Below are 25323 nucleotides of genomic sequence, written 5' to 3' on the forward strand. Positions count from 1 at the left end.
ATTTATTGGTTTACATTTTTGCTTTGATTTATTATGAGAATCCAGAACAGATTTTGTCGTGCTGGTTATTGCTGTGAGTGCCACCTGAGTAATGATAAAGAAATGGCTCTGGTCCGTTCTTTGTTAATAGTAGATGAGTGCGTGTCGAAAGGCATTCAGTGTAGCAGTGAATAAAATGGAAACTGGCAATATAAGTAAGGAAAATGAGACGAATCAAATTACTTGCAATAAAAATAGTAGCCTTTTCATTCTAGGCTGAAGACAAGAGTTAATGTGCAAATATAAAATGCTCTTTGAAAACTTCCAAGTTGTTGAACTGATAGGCCCAAAGATTTTTTTTTTTCTTGCTCTTTCTTTTCTGAGTTGAAGTGCATCATTTTCTGCCATTGTGTTTAAAAGTCTGCTGCAGGGCTCTGAAATGAATAAAAATGTAATTCTCAATGCTCCCATTGTGAACGCTCATTTGTTTTCGCCAGATCGATTTATCAGCGGAGGAAAATTACTTGCTGGAAGAGAAGACTCCAGTCAGAATGACATTTATTTCATCATACAAGGAGACTCTCCAGCATGTTTCCATGTTACCCAGATATTGGAGCTGTAAAAGGGCTTGTAACAAGGTTTAGCGCTGTGATTAGATCATGCAGAGTACCTTGCTTTTGCGACAATGGGAGCTCAGCTGGAGTTCAGGCCTGAGGTTATTCTTAGCTCTTTCTCAAGGATGCAACATTTCCTTTTTCCTTTACCAAACAAGAACTGATGGTGGAAAATGAATGCATCTAAAAGACAAAGAAGTCAAGTGGTTATAGGTAGAAGTGTTTGCAGTTTTACAAGGATAATGAGGAAAATAATTAATGAAAATATGTATATGTATGTGGTGTGAGATCTTCCACATTAATTTTCAGCATGTTTTTGAAGTCAGTCTTGTACTGTCTTTCACAACGAAAAGGCACGGAAAACAACAGATGAATGTTTAACTTGCCATTGATTACTTATGAGAATTAGCCCTTGAAATAAAACAGTATGACCTATTGGTCCATTAGTTGTCAGTGTATGGTTTTGCTTTTCTGACTTGATAAGAGCATAATTACCCAAGTACTGTTATTTTCTTCTGATACAGACAAAAGTATTCACATGGTAATGCTACAATAAAGAAAGCAATATCATGTGCTGTATTAATGTTTCATTGCAGATGCAGGGATGTGCAATACAGAAAATGGGCATTGGGATAGATTTATTCTCAAACACTAAGAGGATGGTATTAAGAACTTGCGACTGTCTCCAAGTCTGCTCATCACTTTCTATCTTTAATATCGGTTGCATCAGACCATTTTATACCATGCTGGGCCACAGTATGAGTAACAGACCACCTGAGTGTGTAACTCAATGTACTGTAAGGATTTATGCTCATGACCAGTGTCACAACAGTTATCCATTAGACTGCCATTTATGTGTGAAAAGTCATCTTCATTGAATAGAAATACTATCTTTTCTGCCTACTCTTTGCATATCAGACACCAGAGTTCTATTTAGTATCTATTCAGGGTTAATATTTTGCATGTATCTGATCCACAATTGTAAGCTGTTCAGGTGACCCAAGATTGAATAGTAAGGTCAACACTGAAGGTCTAGCCACAATATATAGCAATGAAGTTCCTGCAGGCCTGCTGTTTTTCCCTATCCATTAAGCAATATTCTTACTAATTCAGGTTTTCCCTTATCAGTGAGTTTTGTTAAACTTTCAGGAAGGTGAGCAGCATGGTTTCAGGTACAGCTCTGCTTTTATAGCGCCATCGATGTCATTGCATGTCTCCCCCCATCTGCAGTGTGACATTTCCAGGTCTTCATCATGGCAGCACATTCCTTTTGGCCTAAACCACAACTATAATGAGAAGTTACACTGACGTCCCGCTCACCAGGCTGAACAAGGAGAAGGTCACAGTGAGCTGCCTGTCGGGCACTAGGATCCGCCACATAACACAAGCACTCAGGTCACTCCAAGGCAAGTACAAATATGACTCAGTCATTGTCCATGCTGGTGTGAATGACCTGAGATGTACCTCCCTGGACTACATGAAAAGAGATATAGAGGAGCTCTCTGAGCATGTAGCCCAGGCCAGTATGACCCTGACCTTGAGTAGCATCTTACCCTCACCAAGAATGATGCCACAATATGAAGACAAGATGATCAATTTCAACAATTGGCTTAAGTATTGGTGTCATTCAAAGGGGATCCAATGCCTGTCAGCCTGGGATGACATGCTCGACAAGCCACGATGCTTCGCTAGGGACGGCTTGCACCTGTCACCCTGGGCTTTCAGATATTAGCAAATGGTCATGATACCCCATAGTGCCTTTTTTAGGCAAGGCTCAAAAGACAAACCCACCTCCATAGGTATCACAAGGGATAAGAAACTAAGAGTAATGCTACTCAGTGCCAGAAGTCTAAACCTCAAGATGCACGCACTTGAAACTCTCCTTAGCATGGAGAACATTGATATCTGTGCAGTAACAGAAATCTGGTTCAAGGCTCCCAAGAGCACCCCAGCACTACCAGGTTATACCTCATGCCATGCTTTTCGGCCCAAAAACTTGGACCGAACCACAAAAGGAGGGGGAGTATCAATATCCGTCAAAGATACCCACACCTCCAGGTTGGTGGCACAGCACGAAGCATCAGAGACTATCCATGTGCAACTAACAGTGGGTAAAATTGCCTTTCAGTTTATAGCCTGCTACAGACCACCCTCCCAAACCCAGGAACCCCACTCGGCCTTCCTGAGAACACTGGAAAATATGAAAGTCTCTCCAAATACCATTATATTGGGTGACTTCAACTACCCAAACATAGACTGGGAGCATTACTCTAGCTCCAACACCCTAGCCCAAAGATTCCTAGAATTTATAAACTCAAATGCTATGGAACAACTTGTTACCACTCCCACAAGAGGGGAAAACATAACTGACCTGATCATCACCAACATGGGGACTCTATGCTCCAGACCAGAAATGTATCCCTCACTGGTAAGATCAGACCATAAACTAATCTCACTGGATATTCACATCCCGACTCCACCCCCTGCCCTGAAAACCACAGTGAAAAACTTCTCTAAAGCAAATTTCACACTTCTCAAAACCGAGGTGGAATCCTTCAAAGCCCCCGGGCCTGTGGAAAATACGGCCCAGACCTCAGAATCCTTTATAAACGCATTCTATGAACACCTTCAGGAATGCATGGATCATGCAATACCAAATAAAACCAAGACCCAATCCTCCAAAGGCAGACGTCCTGTCTGGTGGACCCCAGCCATAAACAAACTATACAATAGAAGGAGGAAGCTACTACATGATAGAGCAAAATCCCAAAAAGGGAAGGCATCTCTGATCAGTATTAGCAAAAAACTACGGGCACTCATAAAATCGTCTAAGGCCAGCTTCGAGAGAAAAATTGCACAGGACACTAAGGATAATCACAAGGCTTTCTTTAGTTATGTTAGGAACCTGGGTGGGAATTCCCAGATATGCTCAGAATTAGTCCAAAATGACAAAAAATACACCGAACCCACAGACATTGCCAACATCCTAGCTGACAGGTTCAGCGCAAACTTCTCCCCCCCTCCCCACAAAAAGGGCAAATATCTATCCCAGCAGAGTGCTGGCCCCTGACATCTCAGATGCTCAGGTAAGAGCTGGCCTCTCCAAAGCAAAAAACACAGCATCAATGGGACCAGACGGTGTCCCGGGCTGCATTCTACATGTACTCCAAGAAGAGCTAAACCCAAACATAAAACTACTGTTCAATCTCAGCCTTACTACAGGATATGTACCCAAAGAGTGGCATGCAGCAACAGTGGTCCCTCTCCACAAAGGTGGTGTCTCAACGGATCCTGGAAACTATTGCCCCATAAGCCTGACTAGCTGGGTCTGCAAAGCTATGGAAAGGATCATCATGGACCTCATAAATAAAGATATTGGGGACCTACAGACACTGGATCCTACACAGTTCTGTTTTGTTAAGGGCAGATCCTGCCTCTTAAACCTGGTTGATTTCTTTAAAACAGTCACCAAGGCCATTGACGAGGGGAAGTTGGTCCACACAGCCTACCTGGACCTCGCAAAAGCCTTCAATACAATACCCGACTCGGGCATTATAGATAAGCTCACCAGCTTAAATATAAACCCCTATGTCACTAGATGGGTTGCAAACTGGCTCAAGGACAGAACCCACATGGTTAGAATTGCTGGAGCCATGTCAGACTCCAAGCCAGTTACAAGTGGCGTCCCACAAGGCTCAGTCCTGGGACCTCTCTTGTTCGGTATATATTTCTCGGAGGTACAGACCAACATGGAAGGACTGTGGCTGGCCAAGTTCGCAGATGACTGCAAACTGGGTGCCATAATCGACTCTCCAGCTGACACAAGCATCCTCTAAAAGGGCCTCATAGAAACAGACAACTGGTGCCAGAGCCATGGCCTCAAGCTAAACGCCAAAAAGCATATAGTCATCCCCTTTGGCAAAAACAAAGTGCCCACAAATTACCACATAGGTGGTAATCCATTAAGTACAGAAGAAGTAATTAGGAACCTGGGGACCCAAGTTGATAGCAATCTCTCATTTGACAACCACGTGGCCAAAGTGGTTAGAAAAACATTTTATATAGCCCACCTAATCATGAAGGGATTCACATCTAGATCAGGGGAGGTCATCGTGCCTCTTTACTCATCCCTCATCAGGCCCATAATTGAGTACAATGCCCCTTTTGGGATGTACCTTACCAGACATCTGCAGCAACTGGAAAGACCCCAAAAGTACCTCACCAAGAGGATCAAAGGGCTCAAACAGATGCTGTATGCTGCCCGGTTAAAGAAACTCCAGCTCTACTCAGTGGCATACCGCCTGCTCAGAGGCGATCTGTGCCTGACGTATAAAGCCATGTCCAACCTGGAATTAATGGACATGCTGCACCTCAGAAAATCCAAATCCCATCAAGCTACGTGCTCGAGACTTGAACCTCAGCACTGAAATAAATAGGACATGCTGGAGGGACAGATTCATAACCCAGAGGCTCCCTTCACTCTGGAATAAAATCCCAGTCCAGGTTAGGCAGAGTCCCTCATTGACTCTCTTCAAGAGGAATCTTGATGAGTGGATGGGAGATCGTAGGTTTACCCCGGGTATCACTTCTGTGTCACTGTTAGACAGAGGCACAGTATACTAACCTCGAAAAAGGGCATAGCAAAATTAATTTAAAATGGGTGGCGAAAGCCAAACACACTCTGGCTAGGCTTATAAATGCCCTAGGGCAGATAGCCTAGTATGAACCTATGAACCTATGAACCTATAAGTACAATTGTGAAATAATGAGGTGGGGGTCATATATGTTAGTGCAAAGTCAGTAATGAAGATAGTAGTAAAAAAATTAACATTAATGAATAAAATTGCAACATATGCCTTTAACTCATATGAGTAATCTGTCCTTTGTGTCCAGACTGAGAAAGCACCTGATGAAGTGATATCTGTAGTCTCGTGCGGTTGCTTTTATGGTCTGTTTGTATTTTTGCTGCAATGTTGCCCACATTGTTCAAGTAGGTTAGCAGCATAAAAAAATCACTTTTAGTATTATTTTGGACTGCTTTTTTCTTGCATCTTTTGCATCTCATTAGACTTTCGCATTGGACATACATTCTATGTAATATTTACAAGACGGCTGACTGGGACTGTATTATAATGTCGACAAGTTAAAATGCCGACTCGGACTTGTTCAACACGAAAATATCGAACTACAAGGTTACCGAATGGCCAAATCACCAATTTCTTTCCAACGGAAAGAAATCAGTTGGCCGTTCTCTTACACCTGCCCTTTCCCTGACTGTAGTGCGGTCTCAGAGTTAGAATATTTAGTTAGGGGGGGGGTGTGGGGGGCACAGCCCCCCCCCCATGTTGGTGGGTTATATTTGTTTTTGTGTGACGTTGGTGTTTGGCCAACCGATTTCTTTTTTTTTTTTTACATTTACCTTGTCAACATTATAATATAGACCCGGCTGACTCAGGATTGAGGGATAATACCAACTTCTGTTGTTCTTCATTTCTAGATGTTCTTCTCAATAGAAATCTATCAAATGTACTTTTAATTAAGAACATCATGTTGAAACATCCAAGAACAATCTCTTTAAACCAGCAGTCATACTTCATGTGTTGCTAAACAACATGAAATGGCACTGGAAAGCTATAAAAGTAGACTCTGACCTCTAAAAGCAGAGCTGCTGGGTCCTGACTGTCATAGCCATGGGGTGCCAAGGCAGCATGATCTTTAGTATGTCATGATTCATGAGTGCACTTCCTGCATAGATGCACATTTTATGTAGGGTTAAGAAAGAGGATGCATGGAGAAACTGTCTGACAGAAGAGCATTTTACTGAAGTGCAGAAATTTGTTACCCTAGCATACATTTTTTGGATATATGGTCGTGTTTTGAAATGTGATATATATTTCAGGTTTTATTTCTTCTTTACTTGTGCAGTAAGATGTGCATATACAGTTTGTACAACTCTAACTATATTAATTTAGCATGCTTGAATATATCTAGCATTTGTCAAGTACCTCTAATTTCTGAGAATATTTCCATTCTTTACCAAGATGTAGTGACCTCAAAGTGATGCTTTAAAACTGCGAGTAGGCCTAGAGGTGTAACATCTGCATGGGTAGGACTTTAATCCCACATAAATATATGTTTGATTTGGAAAATTTTGTTTTATCCAAATCGTAACACTCACACAGCTAATTTTCTTTCATCTAGCATAGTTCTTTTTGCTTGGGATCCTCAGTTTAGTAATGTATTATTTAATATCGTTACGTTTGTGTACTCTATTTAATATCGTTATGTTTGTGTACTCCTACTGCAGTGGTGGTGCTGTGGTAGCATTGTCACCTCACAGTAAGACGTTGCCCCGTTCGATTCTCAGTTAGAGCGTCTTCTGTGTGGCGACGTGCATGATGGGCGTTCCTTCATTGAAGGTTGTGCGTCAGGCCCGGCAAGTCGGCATGTAAAAATCTACTGCCAATCATTAGCAGACCGGAGTTCTGCTGTGGCGACCCCTAACCTGGAAAAGCCAAAAGACACAACAACAACAACGTTTGTGTACTCCTACAATATTGTTCAATGGTTTGCATCATAGACTCTTAGTAGTATATCCTCTCATGAGCAGTACATACCCAGTTGCAGTTAAAAGGCAAGAAAATGTCAGAAGAAGCTGAGAGCAGTTAAACTGCATGTTCAACATGAGATCACTGTTCTAATAGCCTAAGCTATTTAGATTATGTTCTGATAGGGATTTGACCAACCAGCCAGCTTTGCAAAGCTTTAGGGTGCCTTCTTCATGTTCTAACTACTCAGAGATGTTAGAGTGCCCAAATCTTCAGAGCTTTCTTGCCAACAAAGTGTGCTCCTTCTGTGGGCATTGTGTAACTTACAGTCAGCTAACGATTCATAAATGCTGGACAGATAGGTCCCCTGCTGGGGAAAGACTTTAATTATTGTATTTTTCTGATGAAAATTAGTGTTTTTTCTGTGCTATTGATATTATTTTCCCTAGAAACATATTTTGTATTGACTCTCATCCTTTATGAGGAGAATTTATTACAGTAAATGTTTATGGAAACGTTTTGTGTAAAATCATTTTTTTTTTTTTAATTTTTTGCTAGGTGTTTCTGGTAATTGTCAGTGTCCTCTTTACCTCAAACTACAGTTTGCACTGTCACTGGATTACTTATTTTTTTAGGCTCTGTTATCCATTTTTGTGGCTTCATTTCCTTCTGAATCTATCAGTTCTCCCATCCACAAGAATAAGAAAGTTATCAGGGAGTCTTTGGGTGCAATGTCTGGCTGGAGTTTTGCCTTAGCCACTGATGGATGACTCTGCTGTAGCTGGATTTGATTCTTCAGAATGTTCATGTTGTAGTTTTTTTTTTTCTGTGGTCCCCAGAACCATTAAGGATCAGGAGATATGTACGCCCTCTATGGCTGTAGGTTACCTTCCACAGACAAGGAAAAACCACTCATGTTGGTTTTGAGGGAAATGGTGAGTGAAGGTCTATCACATAGCTGAGAAAGGGAGGTTGAGCCCTAGGATATTACGCCTGCTTTGGGTTTGCCCTTTTCCAGGGAAGTTCCCAGGAAAAAAGGAAAACAAAAATATAAAAACTGACTTTTGTTTCTGTTTCAGTGGACATATGGAAGATTTGTTGGGATTTGCTTTGGAGTTAATTTTTCCTTTTACTTCACCTACTTCATTTTCTGAAATTTTTTTTTCTGAATCTGAATTTCAGGCAGAAGAGATTAAACTAAAGGAGGAAAGTTGTGCCACAGCATTTTATTCAAAAGCTGAAGAATTTGATTCTGAGGAAAGTGTTGCTTCAGATCTCCTTCCACAAGACCTTTTTCTTCTGAAGTTGTATCTTAGATGAAAGAGGTTTCTCAGTGCGATCAGAATGAATTGCTATTTCTTGATTTGTTATATTTAAACATTCCTCAGACTGCAACTTTTCCTCCTGTTTTATCAGCTTTAGAGAATGTTTTCCTTATAGTTTGTAGTTTACCTGAAAGCCAACATTCTGTCCATAGGAAGTTAGTTAGGTTATACAGGGTACCTCAGACTCACAAATACTTGTTTTTTTCATCATAAATTAGACGTTACAGTAATGTCCATATCCCAAACTCCTTCTGCTAGACAGATTGCTAATGGCAATCCCATTTTCTCTGTGAAAGATGGAAAAGCATGTGACAAACTTAGGACAAAAGTTTCTTCTTCTGCCACTTTAACAATCAGAAATTTAAACTGCTATACTCACATGTTAAAGTTTTTACTTCTGTTTTTTTACATTCAGCCTTCTATCTTCTGAGGGAAAAAAATCTTTGAATGCCACTTTTGTATCTCCTTCTCATGTTATTAAACATGGCTTAAAATGTTCTTATTATTTTATTTTATTTTATTTTACATTTGTTGACTGGCCTAGTCTAGCTGGATGCATGTCCATTTTCAGTAGAGGCTCAGGGAGAAAAGCTCCACTAACGGAATAGTAAAATTTGTAAAAAAAGTAGTAAAAACAATGCTAGTAGAACAGCCAATAAAAATACATCAGGGGAAAATTTGCTAAAGAAAGGTATTGCTAAAATGAGAGAAACATATGTAGCATTGATATACACAAGACAGAATGTGTTAAGTCAGTTACATAAGGGGGACTAACACTAATTATTTTAGACATTTTATTTTTGTGTGTGTCACTGTAGAACAGCAGAAATAGTAGGAATTATAGTCAAAGAACAGGTGTGAGACAGGAGGCAATAAAAGTGGCAGTCAGGGTTAGTACAAGGGCAGAACCATTGGGAATTAAGGAAGGTTTTTAGATGCTTCTTGAAAATGGGTGTGGAGGCCAGTGCTGTAAGTTTTCTTGGAAGCTTGTTCCAATTAGGACCAATAGAGTTGGAGAACAAACAGTCCCCAGCTTTGTTGTGGGATTTATGGGAGGTCTCTAGGAGCTTGGTGGCTGAACGCAAGGAAGGGATGTTTTTATAAGGGCTAATAAGAGTGCAGAGTATGGTAGTATTCATGGGGGTGATAGAAGATTTTGTGGGTGATGCTAAGTTGCTGTAGCAACAGTTGATTTTGTAATTCCAGCCAACCAAGATGTTTAAGATTTATGCAATGGTGGGTGCGAAAAGGAGCTCCTGTGGCAAATCTGGCAATGTTGTTGTATGAAGTTGTCAGTTTATTGATATTAGATTTAGATAAGTTGGTAAAAATTGGCGAGGCATAGAGAAGGGTAGAGAGCAGGTGTGTTTGTGCGATAGTAGTTCTAGCTGAAGCAGTGAGGAAGGGTTTAAGACTATATAGAGATCCAAGTTTTCTACTGACTGACTTGATGGTTAAGTTAATATGAGAATCGAAGTTAAGATTATGATCTATTGTGAGACCTAGAAGTTTGGTGGTAGAGTCAGGGGATATTATTGTGCCATTGTTAGATGTTATATTGAAGTCAAAAGTAGAGGATTTCTGTGTAGGTGTGAATAGTAATAATTTAGTTTTTTTGGGGTTAAGAAGGAGACAGTATTGATAGAACCAGTTTTCAGCTGCTGTAAATACTTTTTGGGTATTAGTCTGAAGCTCAGCTGGGGATGGTGCTGATCATATCAGTGTTGAGTCATCTGCATATTGAATGCAGGTGGTTTGTGGAAGGGACATATTTAGATCATTAATAAAAATAGAGAAGAGGAGTGGTCCAAGAATGGAACCTTGTGGGACTCCAATTTTAATGGGAAGCTGAGAGGATACGTGATTGTCCTAAAGAACTGCTTGCTGTCTATTTTCTAAGTAGGAATTTAACCACTGGATTGCCTGGGAGTCTAATGCCAGAGATTTAAGGATGTTTAGTAAGAGTTTATGGTTAACCATATCAAAGCCCTTGGAGATGTCTAAGGACAGCAAGTTGTTATTACGATTTTTATTAATATGGTCTGTGAATGATAAGAGTGCAGTAGTTGTGCTGTGATATGGTCTAAAACTGTGTTGGCAGTCTGCTAGAAGATTGTTTTGGAGAAGATGGTCGAGCAATTGCCAATGAATGTATCTTTCCATGATTTTAGATAATGGAGAAAGTAAGGCTATGGGACGGAAGTTAGAGAGTTCGTTAGAGTCCCCCCCCCTTATGTAGAGGAATGATATGAGAGACTTTCCAGAGGGATGCGATAAAGCCTTCAGTTATGGTTTGATTTATTAAAATGGAGACAGGACAGGCTTTACTACTTGCTCTTCTACTTGGCTGCTGTGTGCTCCTGATCCAGACCCACCATCTGAACTCTCTCTATCCACTACCCTGAACTGAGGAACTCCCTGGCTATTAAGGATACCCTCATCTACTTCAAGCTTTGCCAGTTTGGATCTACTTTTTGTGCTGTCCCAATACTTTACTACTGCTTTAGCAGCATTTTACAAACTCTCTATCCACTACCCTGAACTGAGGAACTCCCTGGCTATTAAGGATACCCTCATCTACTTCAAGCTTTGCCAATTTGGATCTACTTTTTGTGCTGTCCCAATACTTTACTACTGCTTTAGCAGCATTTTACAAAGTACATCTTACCACTTGACCTTGCTGATAGCTATTCTCAGCTGTGTTTTTTTATAAGTGTACTAAATTTTTTTTTGGCCTCTGTGTCAGGAATACTAGCAGCCAGACTCCTCTCTAAGACCAGTATTTTCTAAGATCTTCCTTCCCATACTGCCTATCTTACCCTTCCCAACTAGAGTTATTTTTTCTGCCCTTAGACACCTGTTGTAATACCACCTCTGAACTCTAGGTGTCAGTCTACCCAGGCCTAATCCTTACCCTCCTTCCATTCATACTAGCTTAGCTCTTTACACTACTCTTTCCTATTTTTATCCTCCCTTGCCCTGTTCCCCAACTATTCCCTAAACTCTCACTCTCTGCCCCTAACCTGCACTCCTATCACCTTCTACCCTTAGCAGACTAGTAAGGTATATATTTTTCCTCTTCTTTGCCTTTGTCTTGACCTTTACCTGCTCAACTGGATGCTACTCACCTGCTTACCTTCTCTAACTGGGCTGCTCTGCTCACTGATTGTCTCCCTCTCTACTTGCTGTTTCTCGCTCCGTTCGCCCTACGGGCTCACTCCGCTCCCCTACCCTACCCCCAATTCCCACCCACCCCCAGTGCTGTTACACTTATACCTAACAAGTTACACCCACTTTCCTACCTACCCAATCAGCCTCAACATATAATTCTCAACTCCTCCCCTTCCTCCTCTTCTGTACTCCACCTCTTTTACTACAACTATGCCTCTTGACTTCCCTCCTTAGCTTACTCCTTACCTACCTCTATACATAATCAGTATCTATAATCACTTATTTTACACCTATTTATTTATCTTCTACTCCCCTCTCCCTTCTTCTGACTATCTTTCTCAAACCTTAACAATTATCTTTCCCTACCTTTGATCTACACTTTCAGCTTCCTATCTCCTGTATATAACCTCTCTATTCCACTCCCCTAATGGCCCATTCTCTCAAACCTTCCCTGAAAAACTTTCTTGTCTCCTCTTCCTTATTTCTCCTTCTATCCTTAACCCACTCTCTCACTGCATATGAACACTGCACTCTAAAGCTCAATGTGACCTATCTACAAACACTCCCCATCACACATCCCCTCAGCCTTTCTCATAGCAACATTACCTCTACTTCGGCCTATTTGCTTCCCAAGTTCCATAGGAACACCCATGTTTCTTACCTCCCCAATAAGCTATCCCCACCCAAGTACTATAAATACTTAAAGATTTCATCCATTCAAACCATAAACATTTTAACAGGTGGAGATATTCATCCCAATCCTGGTCCACCCTTACCAAATACCAATCTACAAAATCCATCATTTAATAATGCTACCTCTTCTTTCATAATTTAGAACTCTCTCAGTATAGCACATCTTAACATTTGTAGCATTAACAACAAAATTAGTCAACTGCATGCTCTCCTTCAGGTTTATCCATTTGATATCCTTTGCCTTACTGAAACTTGGCTAAAACCTTCCACTCATGACCTAGAAATAACCCCTCCTGGATATAATATACTAAGATATGACCGTACATCAAAAAAAGGTGGCGGTGTAGCTATCTTGTCCAAATCTGATCTTCTGGTTTCACTATATGATGTATCACTTCCCTCAAATACCAATGCTGAGACCCTTACTATCAAACTCCAATTGAATAGCTCTAAAGCAATCTATATTATCTGCTCTTACATCCCTCCAGGAAGTAATATTAGCACCCTAGAAAACATTCTCAATAGCCTTTTTACCCACTTACCACAAGAAACAATTGTCCTAGGCGATTTTAATATAGACTGGACCTTATGTAATTCCCCCACCCCTAACACCCATATTAATCTATTTGGTTTCAATCAAATAATAAACTTCCCCACTAGAATCCACAAACCAAGTAGCAAAGAATCTACTCTTGACTGGATCCTTATAAATAGTCACCCAGATACCTATAAGGTAGGATCTCTCCCGGACGACATTAGTGATCACATTCTAACCTTTATCACTAAACAAAAGAAATATAGCCCAAAAAAGAACAATTTTGTCACCTACCGTTCTAAAAAACATTTCCATGCTGAGAACTTTATTAATTAACTAAATGCATGTAACTGGTCATCTCTGAAACTACTTAATCTAGATGAAGCAATCTCTTACTTTAATTCTACTTTCCTTCATATTCTAAATAACCATGCTCCTTTCCGCTCCTCCAGAATCAGGACAAAAATAGCCCCCTGGCTCACAAAACAGACCAAAAAAAAAATGTTTCTACGAAATAAAATATGGGCAAGATGGAGAACCTCTAAAAGCTCTGTAGATCATCTATACTTTAAGCAACTAAGAAATGCTGTCAAAAAGGATATAATCTCAGACAAAAAAAACTACTACTCCCACCTGCAACATTCACACTCTAATAATCCTAAAAAATTCTGGTCTGGCATTAATAAACTTCTCAAACCAGGACATGCTACAACTCCTTCCCCTTGCTCTATTCCTAGTAGTAATCCTCTGCAAATAGCTAATGCCTTTAACAATTACTTCAATGAAACTATTCAAACTTTAACTCAAACTCTAGTTCCCATGTCCCCCACTCCTACACAACACACTAACAGTCCCTTTCCCTCCCTTCATCTGCAACCTGTTCCCATCTCCTTTATCTGCAAACTCCTTCAAAAACTCAAACCCTGCACTCCCTCTGCTGATTGCCTCCCAGCAGAATACCTTCAAATTGCAGCCAAAGCCATAGCATACCCTGTTTCTATCCTGATAAACAGATCCATCTCTGATGCCTACATCCCCTCTATTTGGAAATTCTCACATATAATCCCTTTGCACAAAGGAGGTAAATCTACTGAAATCTCCAACAACCGTCCTATTGCTCTACTCTCCCCACTAGCCAAAATTATGGAAAAATGTATTCACCATCAGCTACTCCAGCACCTTCTTCAAAACAACTTGCTTGCTAACTGCCAACATGGATTTAGGCCCTTTCATAGCACTACTTCTGCCCTTTTAACTTTTACTGATTGCATAAATAGAAATCGTAACAATAACTGTCTCTCAGCTGCTCTATTTATTGACCTTTCCAAAGCCTTTGATATGGTCAATCATAACTTACTTATCAATGTGCTAAAAGCCCAATCGCTTAACCCACAAGCAATCCTTTGGTTCAAATCTTATCTGGAAAACAGACAACAAGCAGTACTCTGGGACAATAATCTATCCACATACCTCCCAGTAAGCACTGGAGTTCCTCAAGGTTCTATCCTAGGCCCTCTTCTTTTCTCCATCTTTATTAATGATCTCCATACTGTTTTTCCACAATCCACCTGTATACAATACGCTGATGACTCTACTCTTATCTGTACTGCCAAGTCTTCTTCCTCTCTCCACACCCTTACACAAAATGTATTTAACACAGTTGAAAACTGGTTCACACAACGCTGCCTTCTTCTTAACCCTAAGAAAACTAAGCTACTACTCTTTACTCCCACCATAAAATCTCCTCAGTTCCACTTCACTATTAGCTCTGACAATGGAAGCTGTATTTCCCCCGATTCTACTGCTCAACTACTTGGCATAACTATTGACCATAACCTCACCTTCAATGCCCATGTTAATAATATTATAAAAACTGTTAATAAAAAATTAGGCTCCCTGTATAGAATAAAACCCTTCCTTACACCTCTAGCTAAGAAATCCATAGCCCAGACTCACCTTACTTCCACCCTATTCTATGCTTCTGCCATTTACACCAATCTATCAAAGCATAATCTCACCAAACTTGAAACTAGCTACAATAACATAACCAGATTTGCCACTGGCTCTCCATACAGAACTCATCACTGCCTTAACCTTAAACAACTCAGATGGTTAGAACTACAAAATAAACTACAATACAATCAACTTGTGATTGCACAAAAAATCCTGGACCATCCTTCTAATACTCCCTTCCTTACTAATCTGATCTCCCCTTATAAAAATCTTTCAACACTACGCTCAGCTAATAAACTTCTTATTGCCAGCAACCCTTCTAATAACAAAGCAGGTGATTCCCTCTTCTCCAATGTTGTGGGTAGAATCTGGAACAAACTTCCTAATACACTCACCTCACTTTCATCCTCTCTAATCTTTAAAAAACACCTTAGAGATCCCCTTAAAATACATTGGCTTTGCCCCTGCTCAAAGCCTGATTGAATCTACTTTTCATCTCTCCTCTCCCCTGGTTCCTACTCTCTTGCTTCCTTAACAATTACCCTCCCATATCTTATGAACAACACTATAACAAGTTTCCTAATGTTCAATTGTTTTAGTTTTGATTGACTTCACATGAACCCTACTAAAGCATTAAGACTTGTTTATTTTTTACTTCTACTCTAATGAAATGTTACATTATTCACGATTTATTTTTTTTCATGTCTTATTTTGTAATGTGAAACTAGTCTTTTTTTAGAATATTTTGAATTTATTAATTTACTTATGTTAGAGCTTTTCTCCTCGGGCCTCTACTGAAAAGGGATATGTATCCAGCTAGACTAGCCCAGTCAACAAATGTAAATAAATAAATAAATAAAATAAATAAAGTACTCCAGCTGCAATTTGCAGATACTCAGCTGGGAGGAGGTCAGCTGAGGGTATACAGGGTATAAGTTTCATAAGTAGGGTGTGGATGAGAGATGTTGAGACTGGTTGCAATTTGAAAGTGGGGGGTTTATTGGTCAGGGAGTAAAGTTCCTGGGTGGCAGCAGGTGACAAGGTCTTGGCTAGGGATGTGACAGTGTCAGAAAAGAATTTGTTGAAAGTGTCAGCAATTTGGTTGGGTGTACTCTGAGTGAGGTTGGAAGGAGTAGGTGTTTTAGAGTTTCCTGGATGTAGTAATTTGTTGATACCTGACCAGAATTTCTGAGGGTTTTGGTGTTGAGCGTGTTGGAATTTCAAGTAATAATTTTTCTTGTCTAGGAGTATTAATTTCTCTGTTTCATTTTTAAGCTGTCTAAAGGTGTGGTGGTCAAGCATGTTTTTAGTGATACATAATTTAGTCCATGTTCTATTTCTCTGTATCATTTTTTGCTTGGTCTCTTTGCCTACACTGCTGATATAGTCTCCAGGGCTTCTGCTTCTTGGTTAGTCATGAGAAGATTTGCTTGATTATGTATGTAAAGTCATCCTCAAGGTGTTAAAACTGAAACTGAACAAGAAAATTAATGTAAGTCGTAACCCACATCTTCCAGCCTTTCCTTCATTAAGGCAAATAAAAATGTTCTTTCTACCTCAACTCCAGTTTACAAAATGTAATTCAAGCAACAAGGTGCCAATCAACAACATTTTAAAAGGCAATGGCAAGAGGACTCAAAAATGTGAAATCCTTTAAAAAAATCAAGGTAACAAGATGGATTAATATGCACCCCAGTGTGTGATTCTCCGAACTCCTTTCAACAGCTTTCCATGCATTTCTATTATCAGCCATTTTTCAGGAAGTTTTTTCAATGGATAAAATTTCTGTGTGACAGTAACAGCCAGTAAGAAATCCATAGATATACTGTCCCAATCTTTCTAAATCCTAAGTCTGAAGGAAGCATGCTACCTGTAGTTTCTAGAAGCTTCTCATGGTAGCTCCTTGTTTTCATCTATAAAAACTCTAAATAAGCACCCATTTGCCTTGTATATGATATCATCCACCAGACTCAGTTTCCTCAGTCCATTACAGTCTAGAATGCATAACTCAGTTTATGCAAACATATTTTGATCATGCTTGATGATTTCAGTGAACACAGGAACCACCATAGTAAAACAGTCATAGTCAGATATTTAAAAAATACTGTCCCTTCAGTTAATTATCAGGCCATTTAGGACTGATTTCCTTAACTCAATTCAATTCAGTTCATTCACTCAGTGATTGGTTTCTCACTAACACACCTGCTATATAAATATTTTCTAAGCATGATGGCCTACTTAATTTATCAGCCACTGCTTAATATCTACTTGTTTCTTTGTCAAAAAATATCAAAATCTTCTAGAACTACAGCCATTTAAGTCCCTTGAAGCAGAATAAGGACCTCATATTACTCACAGAGATGACCGATGATGAATTGCTTTGCGTTACATCACTAGATGACTGCAAGTCAGCTCTGAAATTTCTACTGCTTAAACCTAAACAAGTTTTGCCCTATGATAACCAAAAGAGTGAACAATATGCTAGGCCCAGGGCTGTCTATTGAGATACAAAAGATACAAATTGAGCCTGGACCATGTTTAAATTAATTTACCAGTTTTAATTTGTACACTACCAGGAGCAGGTACAATAACTGTGATAAAGATAAGGTTATTTATCTAAATTCACACCATGTCAGATCACTTGGAAACCTAAGATGTGTGGAGTATAATTGACAATCTTTCTTATAGACTTAGTTGGCCTAATAAGATCAATTTTCATCTATAATGGTCAACTTATCAACTATCCTGAAGATCTTAACTCCCATTTCACAAAAGATTTCAGCCTACAGTTGATCATTTCTGCTCCAGTTCTGTTCAGCACTGTATCAAACAATTTATGGTGCTTTGACAACTTATTATCATCTGTGACTTCAGGCATTTCCCACTTCAGGAAGTAAGCAAATGGTTAAATAATAAGGAATGGCTGTCTTAGTAGGACTGGCACCCAGATTTTTGTGGATTTATAATACATTTGTAGCAATTCCTTCTAAACACATTATTAGCTTGTCTCTGACCAATGGCATCTTCATAGTTTCATAGTTTCATAGTATAGTACTAGGCTATCTGCCCTGGGGCATTTGTAATCCTAACCATAGTGATGTGGCTTTTGCCACCCCATGAAATGGTACAAAAAATGTACAGAATAAATTTAGAATACTGTGCCTCTGTCTAGTAGTGACACAATGAAGGTCCCCTTATATAATAGAATTAGTTTACTGTGCCCCTGTCTAGCAGTGACACAGATGTGACCCCTGGGGTAAACTTACAATCTCCCATCCACTCATCAAGATTTCTCTTGAAGAGAGTCAATGAGGGGCTCTGCCTAATACGAACTGGGATCTTGTTCCAAAGCATGGGAAGCCTCTGGGTTATGAATCTATCCCTCCAGCATGTCCTATTCATACTTGTGCCGAGGTTTAAGTCTTTAGCTCTCGTGGTCCTGATGGATTTGGATTTTTTGAGGTGGAGCATGTCCATCAGATCCTGATTGGACATGGCCTTGTACGTCAGGCAGAGATCACCTCTGAGCAGGCGGTATGCTACTGAATAGAGCTGAAGTTTCTTTAGTCTGGCAGAATAAGACATATGTTGGAGACCCTTGATCCTCTTGGTGAGGTACTTTTGTGGTCTCTCCAGCTATTGCAAATGCCGGATGAGGTACATACCAAATGGGGCATTGTACTCAATCATGGGTCTGATGAGGGAGGAGTATAGGGGTACAATGACATCCTTGGTTCTGGATGTGAATCCCTTCATGATGAGGTGTGCAAGGTAGAATGATTTTCTAACCACTTTGGCAACGTGGGTGTCAAATGATAGGTCGCTGTCGACTTGGGTCCCTAGGTCTCTGATTACTTTTTCCGTACTCGGTGGGTTGCTGTCTATGTGATAATTTGTGGGTACTTTGTTTTTCCCAAAGGGGATGACTATACATTTTTTGGCATTTAGTTTAAGGCCGTGACTCCGGCACCAGTTGTCCATTTCTGTGAGGCCTTTTTGTAGGATGTATGTGTCCCTTGCTGTATCAACTATGGCACCTAGTTTGCAGTCATCTGTGGACTTTGTCAGCCACAACCCTCCCGTGTTTGCTTTAACATCTGAGAAATAAATGCCGAACAAGAGGGGTCCCAGGACAGATCCCTGTGGGACACCACTTGTGACTGGCTTTGAGTCTGACATTGTTCCAGTGATTTTAACTTTATGGGTTCTGTCCTTTAGCCAGTTTGCAACCCATCTGGTGACATAAGGGTTTACGTTTAAGCTGTTGAGCTTATCTATGATGCCTGAGTGGGGTATTGTGTCGAAGGCCTTAGCCAAGTCCAGGTAGGCTGTATGGACTGCTTTGCCTCATCAATGGCTCTAGTGACTGTTTCAAAAAAGTCAACCAGGTTCAAAAGGCAGGATCTGCCCTTTATAAAGCTGAACTGGGTGGGGTCAAGTGTCTGTAGGTCCCCTATGTCTCTGTTTATGAGTTCCATAATGATTCTTTCCATAGCTTTGCAGACCAAGCTGGTTAAACTTATGGGGCGGTAGTTCCCAGGGTCTGTAGAGGTACACCCTTTGTGGAGTGGGACCACTGTTGCTGTACGCCAGTGTTCAGGTACATATCCTGAAGTAAGGCTAAGGTTAAATAGCATTTTTATGTGTGGGTTTAGCTCCTCTTGGAGTTCACGTAACACACAACCCGGGATACCGTCAGGTCCCATTGATGCTGTGTTTTTAGCTTTGTTTAGGGCGGTTCTCACTTGGACATCTGAGATGACAGGGAGATTACATTCAGCTGGGATAAGTATTTCTTCTTTTGGGGGTGAGGGAGGGGAGAAATTTGCACTGAACCTGTCAGCCAGAATGTTGGCAATATCTGTGGGTTCAATGTATTTTTTGTTGTTGTGAACTAACTCTGAGCATATCTGAGGGTTTCCACCCAGGTTTCTAACATAGCTGAAGAAGGCTTTGTGGTTATCTTTAGTGTCCTTAGCGATTTTTCTCTCAAAGTTGGCCTTGGATGTTTCTATGAGAGAACGTAGTTTTCTGCTAATGTTGATCAGAGATGTCTTCCCTTCATGGGATTTTGCTCTGACGTGCAGTAGCTTCCTTCTTTTGTTATACAATTTGTTAATGGCTGAGGTCCACCAGACAGGACGCTTGCCTTTGGTGGAGAGGGACTTGGATTTATTTGGGATTGCATGATCTTGGTGGAGAGGGACTTGGATTTATTTGGGATTGCATGATCCATGCATTCTTGGAGATGTCCATAGAAAGTATTTGTGAAGGATTCGGCATTGTGGGATGTGGTATCCACTGGCACAGTGGGCTTAAAGGATACCATCTCAGTCTTAAGAAGAGTGAAGTCTGCTTTTGAGAAGTTTTTCACTGTGGTCTTTTGTGCTGGGGGTGGAGATGGGATATGTATATCCAGGGTGATTAGTTTGTGGTCAGATCTCACTAGTGAGGGGTATACTTCTGGTGTGGAGCATTTTGTCCCCATGTTTGTGATGATCAGGTCTAGTATATTATCTCCCCTAGTGGGAGAGGTGACTAGTTGTTCCAGTGCATTTGAATCTATGAATTCCAGGAGCCTTTGGGCTAGGGTATTAGGGCTAGAATAATGTACCCAATCTATGTTTGGGTAGTTGAAGTCTCCCAGTATGATGGTATTTTGTGATACATTCATATCCTCCAATGTCTTCAGGAAGGCTGAGTGGGGTTCCTGAGATTGGGAGGGTGGTCTGTGACATGCTACCAGTTGTATAGCAGTTTTGCCTATGGTTAGTTGCACCTGTATGGTCTCTGATGCTTCATGTGCTGCTACTAACCTGGAGGTGTGGGTGTCCTTGATGAATATGGACACTCCCACACCCTTTGTGGTTCGGTCCGGGTTTTGAGGCCGAAAAGCATGATACGAGGTATAGCCTGGTAGCACTGGGGTGCTCTCAGGAGCCTTGAACCAGGTTTCAGTTACTGCACAGACGTCGATGTTCTCCATGCTGAGGAGTGCATCGAGTGCCTGCATCTTGAGATTTAGACTTCTGGCATTGAGCAGCATTACCCTTAGTTTTTTTCCATTTTTGTTTTCTAAGGAGGTGGGTTTGTCTTTTGAGTCTTGCCTAAAAAAGGCACTATGGGGGTGGCAAGAGCCTTAGCCAATATCCGGAAGCCCAGTGGTGACAGGTGTAAGCCATCCCTTGTGAAGCAGTGTGGCTTGTCCAACATGTCATCCCAGGCAGACAGACATTGGATCCCCTTAGAATGACACCAGTACTTGAGCCAATTATTAAAGCTGATCATCTTGTCTTTGTATTGTGGTATCATTCTTGGTGAGGGCAAGATGCTGCTCAGGGTCAGGGTCATACCAGCCTGGGCCACATAATCAGAGAGCTCCTCTATGTCTCTTTTCATGTAGTCCAGGGAGGTACATCTCAGGTCATTCATGCCAGCATGGACAATGATGGAGTCATATTTGTACTTGCTTTGGAGTGACTTGAGTGCGTGTGTTATGTGGCGGATCCTAGCTCCCGATAGACAGCTCACAGTCACCCTCTCCTTGTTCAGCCTGGTCAGAAGGACATCAGTGTGTCTGACTATAGAGTCACCTATTACTAGTGTATCAGGCATGGTGTTTGGCCTTTAGGGCTGTGATTGGTTGACACACTGATTTATTGAAGTATGTGTTGCATGTGTTTTGTTTTGAGGTGGTGGATGTTTGGATGTCTGCTTTGGGAGCCTCTGTTGTTTTGGTAAGTTTTTTATTAGAGCCTCCGAGTATGTCTTTGTGTTTTTATGTGTTTGGTTTGCAGTTGTGGTAGGTCTATGTGGGACTGGGATTGTTGTGTGTGTAGTTACCATCTCCTCCTGTCTGGTCATGCCAGCCCTGAGTTGAGAGAGTTCAGCCTCCAGTTTGGCTATATAGTTGCATCTCTCACATGTATTTGTGTTTGTTGGGAGGAGGAGAGGGTTGTCTGTGTACATGAGACAATTGTAGCATTATCTCAAGATACCCAGATTGACCAGCTGAACTGGAGAGTACGCCAGTAATCTACCACTCGACATGCTAGAACAGTATAAGGGAGTTCTGTACCTTTAAGGGAAGTGGATATTCACAGGGGTGGTAGGTAGATGTAGTGCTTTACTTAGTACGAGAGTGCTTACTTAGTAGAGAAGTATTGAGAACAAGTGCTAGGCTTATAATATAGTGAAATTCACCACCATTATTCAAAGGCCAAAAATGAACAACACCAAACAACTTAACAACCGCAGACTGGTCTCTCTCTCTCTCTCTCTCTCTCTCTCTCTGTTTGTGCCTCTATCAAAAAAATCCTTAATTTAGCAGCAACTAACCAGATAATGAATTATTTCATCTGATTTGAGCTCCTTAGCAACAACCACCAAGGGTACCAAAAGTAACACAGAACATATGTATTGATACCCTCCCACTAAAAGACAATTGTGTCAAACACAGTCAAATAAATACAAGGAAATAGTGGGTTATCAAAGGGTTTTGTGAGGTCAGATGCTATAGATGGGGGATGTCCATGATCTTAGAAGGTCTATTACTTCTCTATAATACCCACCATGGAAAGCTTGTTTGCAAATAGAAAATGGCATTCATATTATTTGTCATTATTTTTATTTTGTATGTTTTATTGATATCAATGAGACTATACTAAATTTTGTAGCATATGTATCTACATTTCATTTATTTGTACAAACGGGTGCATATTCAGTTTTCTTGCTAATTGTACCTGTTTGAAACAGTACATAAACTGTCTGCAGCATATGTAAGTATAAGCTAGGAACCAGAGAAAACTAACTTGATAGCATAACTCTTTAAAATGGGATGTAAATAATTCTGATTACTGCATTATGTTTTCTTGATAATACAATGCTTTTGCTGTATAAACATCTCTCAGAACACTTAACAACAAGGCAGGGTTTGATGTTTAAAACTTTTCACTGTGTTTGTTTCTGAATGTCAAGATTTTAGATTTCTTTTAATTATATTTAAGTTTGAATTTTTGCAACCAGTCAAGTGCTGAAGCTGAATAGTAACTGTTGAAGTAATTTGGTAACCCACTGCTAGCTAAATGTGGCAAGTTACTGAAATAGTTTATCTGTCTATCTAATATCCATCTATCTATATATCTATATCTATATATCTATATATATATATATATATATATATATATATATATATATATATATATATATATATATATATATATATATGTGTGTGTGTGTGTGTGTGTGTATGTATTTTTTATTTATTTATTTATTTTTGTTTGTTTATCTGTTAACAAGAGAACTGGTCCCTGGATTAATTTCAGCCAAGAAAGTGGCTAATTGGAAAAAGCAAGAGAACAGGCATATAGTAATTAGCTTTGAGATACATGAAATTGACACATAGCCACAAGTCTAACATGCACGTTTTTAACGATAATAATATGTTGAGGTTAGATTCCTGGATGTTTCAATTGACAAAGTACCTACATATTCCTTAATTCCGTAATACACAGGCAGACTTCTAATCTTTTGTCTATACAGCAGTGGAAAACATTACTTAACATACAGAGTAATCATATTGTCTGTCATTGGTCCACACCTACTGTATGAGTGATAAATAACAGACTTAACATGGCTACTGTTGCTAGTGTATTTACATTCTTAATCTATGTGGTACAATATAATAATCTGATAATAATAACAAATCAGAGGAAATGCAACTAAAAGTCTGGATTGCCGTAGTAGCTAACACAGACTGATACTGATCACTTTCATTGTGACATTTACAAATACATTGCATACATCACATGACTTAGCAACAGTAACAGCAGGGAAGCAAAGACCAACAAACAAATACACGAACAAAGCAAAAACCTAACCAAAAACAAAGAAAGTAAATAAACAGATAAGCCTGCATCATTCAGTAAACGTATAGAGTTTTTCTCCCCAGGAGTCTTGTTGTCCAGTCGGACTAACCTGGCAAACAAATGTTAAATAAATAAATAAATAAATCCAATTGTGTAATTAGAAGCTCAGCAAAAGAAACATAAGGGAACATTAAAAATCTTTAAGAAATATACCATATCTATACATCAGAAGAGTGGAGGCATAAATTCAGATTATCCCAAGTGAGATTTGATTTACAATAAGCAATATTATGACATAAATGTTCAGAGTACATTCCTTCAGTCTATTCCATTTCAGGACAATGATAGACTGCTTACTGCAACTCTTTATCCAGGCATCAGTATGCCAGCTGCTTGGCAAGGGTTTCTGCCAACTCTTATCTTCTACTGACAGGTCATTGATGCCTACATGTCATCTGTTACATGTGATAGGTCATTCATGTCAGTGTGCTGTTCAACAAATGTTCACTTCACTGCCTTGGTGGTCTACTTGCTTGCCTGCTTTCATGTCATTGCAAATCTAAGGATACAATTACTTTTACTTTAACCTAGTCCCTAATGTCTGCCTTGTCAAAAAGTCTTAATAGATTTGAAGAGTGCCTCTTCAGTGACCAAAACAATCTTCTATGACCCTGATGTGGATTGCTTCTCCTTCATGTCTTCATCCCCTTCTCTATCTTCTGAAGAATCATTCTCTTTTTTATCTCTATAGTGTACAGCACTTTAGTGTCCTTTACCCTTTTTTATCTCTATAGTGCACAGTACTTTAGTGTCTCTTACCCTTTTTATCTCTATAGTGCACAGTACTTTAGTGTCTCTTAGCCTTTTTTATCTCTATAGTGCACAGTACTTTAGTGTCCCTTACCGTTCTTTATCTCTATAGTGCACAGTACTTTAGTGTCTCTTACCCTTTTTTATCTCTATAGTGCACAGTACTTTAGTGTCCTTTACCCTTTTTTATCTCTATAGTGCACAGTACTTTAGTGTAATTTACCCTTTTTTATCTCTATAGTGCACAGTACTTTAGTGTCTCTTACCCTTTTTTATCTCTATAGTGCACAGTACTTTAGTGTCCTTTACCCTTTTGTATCTCTATAGTGTACAGTACTTTAGTGTCTTTTACCCTTTTTTATCTCTATAGTGCACAGTACTTTAGTGTCTCTTACCCTTTTTTATCTCTATAGTGCACAGTACTTTAGTGTCCCTTACCCTTTTTTATCTCTATAGTGCACAGTACTTTAGTGTCCTTTACCCTTTTTTATCTCTATAGTGCACAGTACTTTAGTGTCTCTTACCCTTTTTTATCTCTATAGTGCACAGTACTTAAGTTTCCCTTACCCTTTTTATGTCTATAGTGCACAGTACTTTAGTGTCCCTTACCCTTTTAACCCTGCAATTGGGCTGAGTATGACTCTGTGCTCACTTTCTCCTGTTCATACTTTTTTGATACCTTGTGTATGACTACCTCTGTCTTTGCAGCCCCTTCATCACATTTTATTGGCTCTGTGTACCACCATTTTGTGTTAGATTCCTACTCCTTGCCGTCTCTTTCCTGACTACCTCTCATTCATGCTGATATATCCTTCTCTGTCTGCTTCT

This window comes from Protopterus annectens, chromosome 11.part0, assembly GCF_019279795.1.
Source record: "Protopterus annectens isolate FY-2018-M chromosome 11.part0, PAN1.0, whole genome shotgun sequence".
NCBI classification, from domain to species: Eukaryota; Metazoa; Chordata; order Ceratodontiformes; family Protopteridae; genus Protopterus; species Protopterus annectens.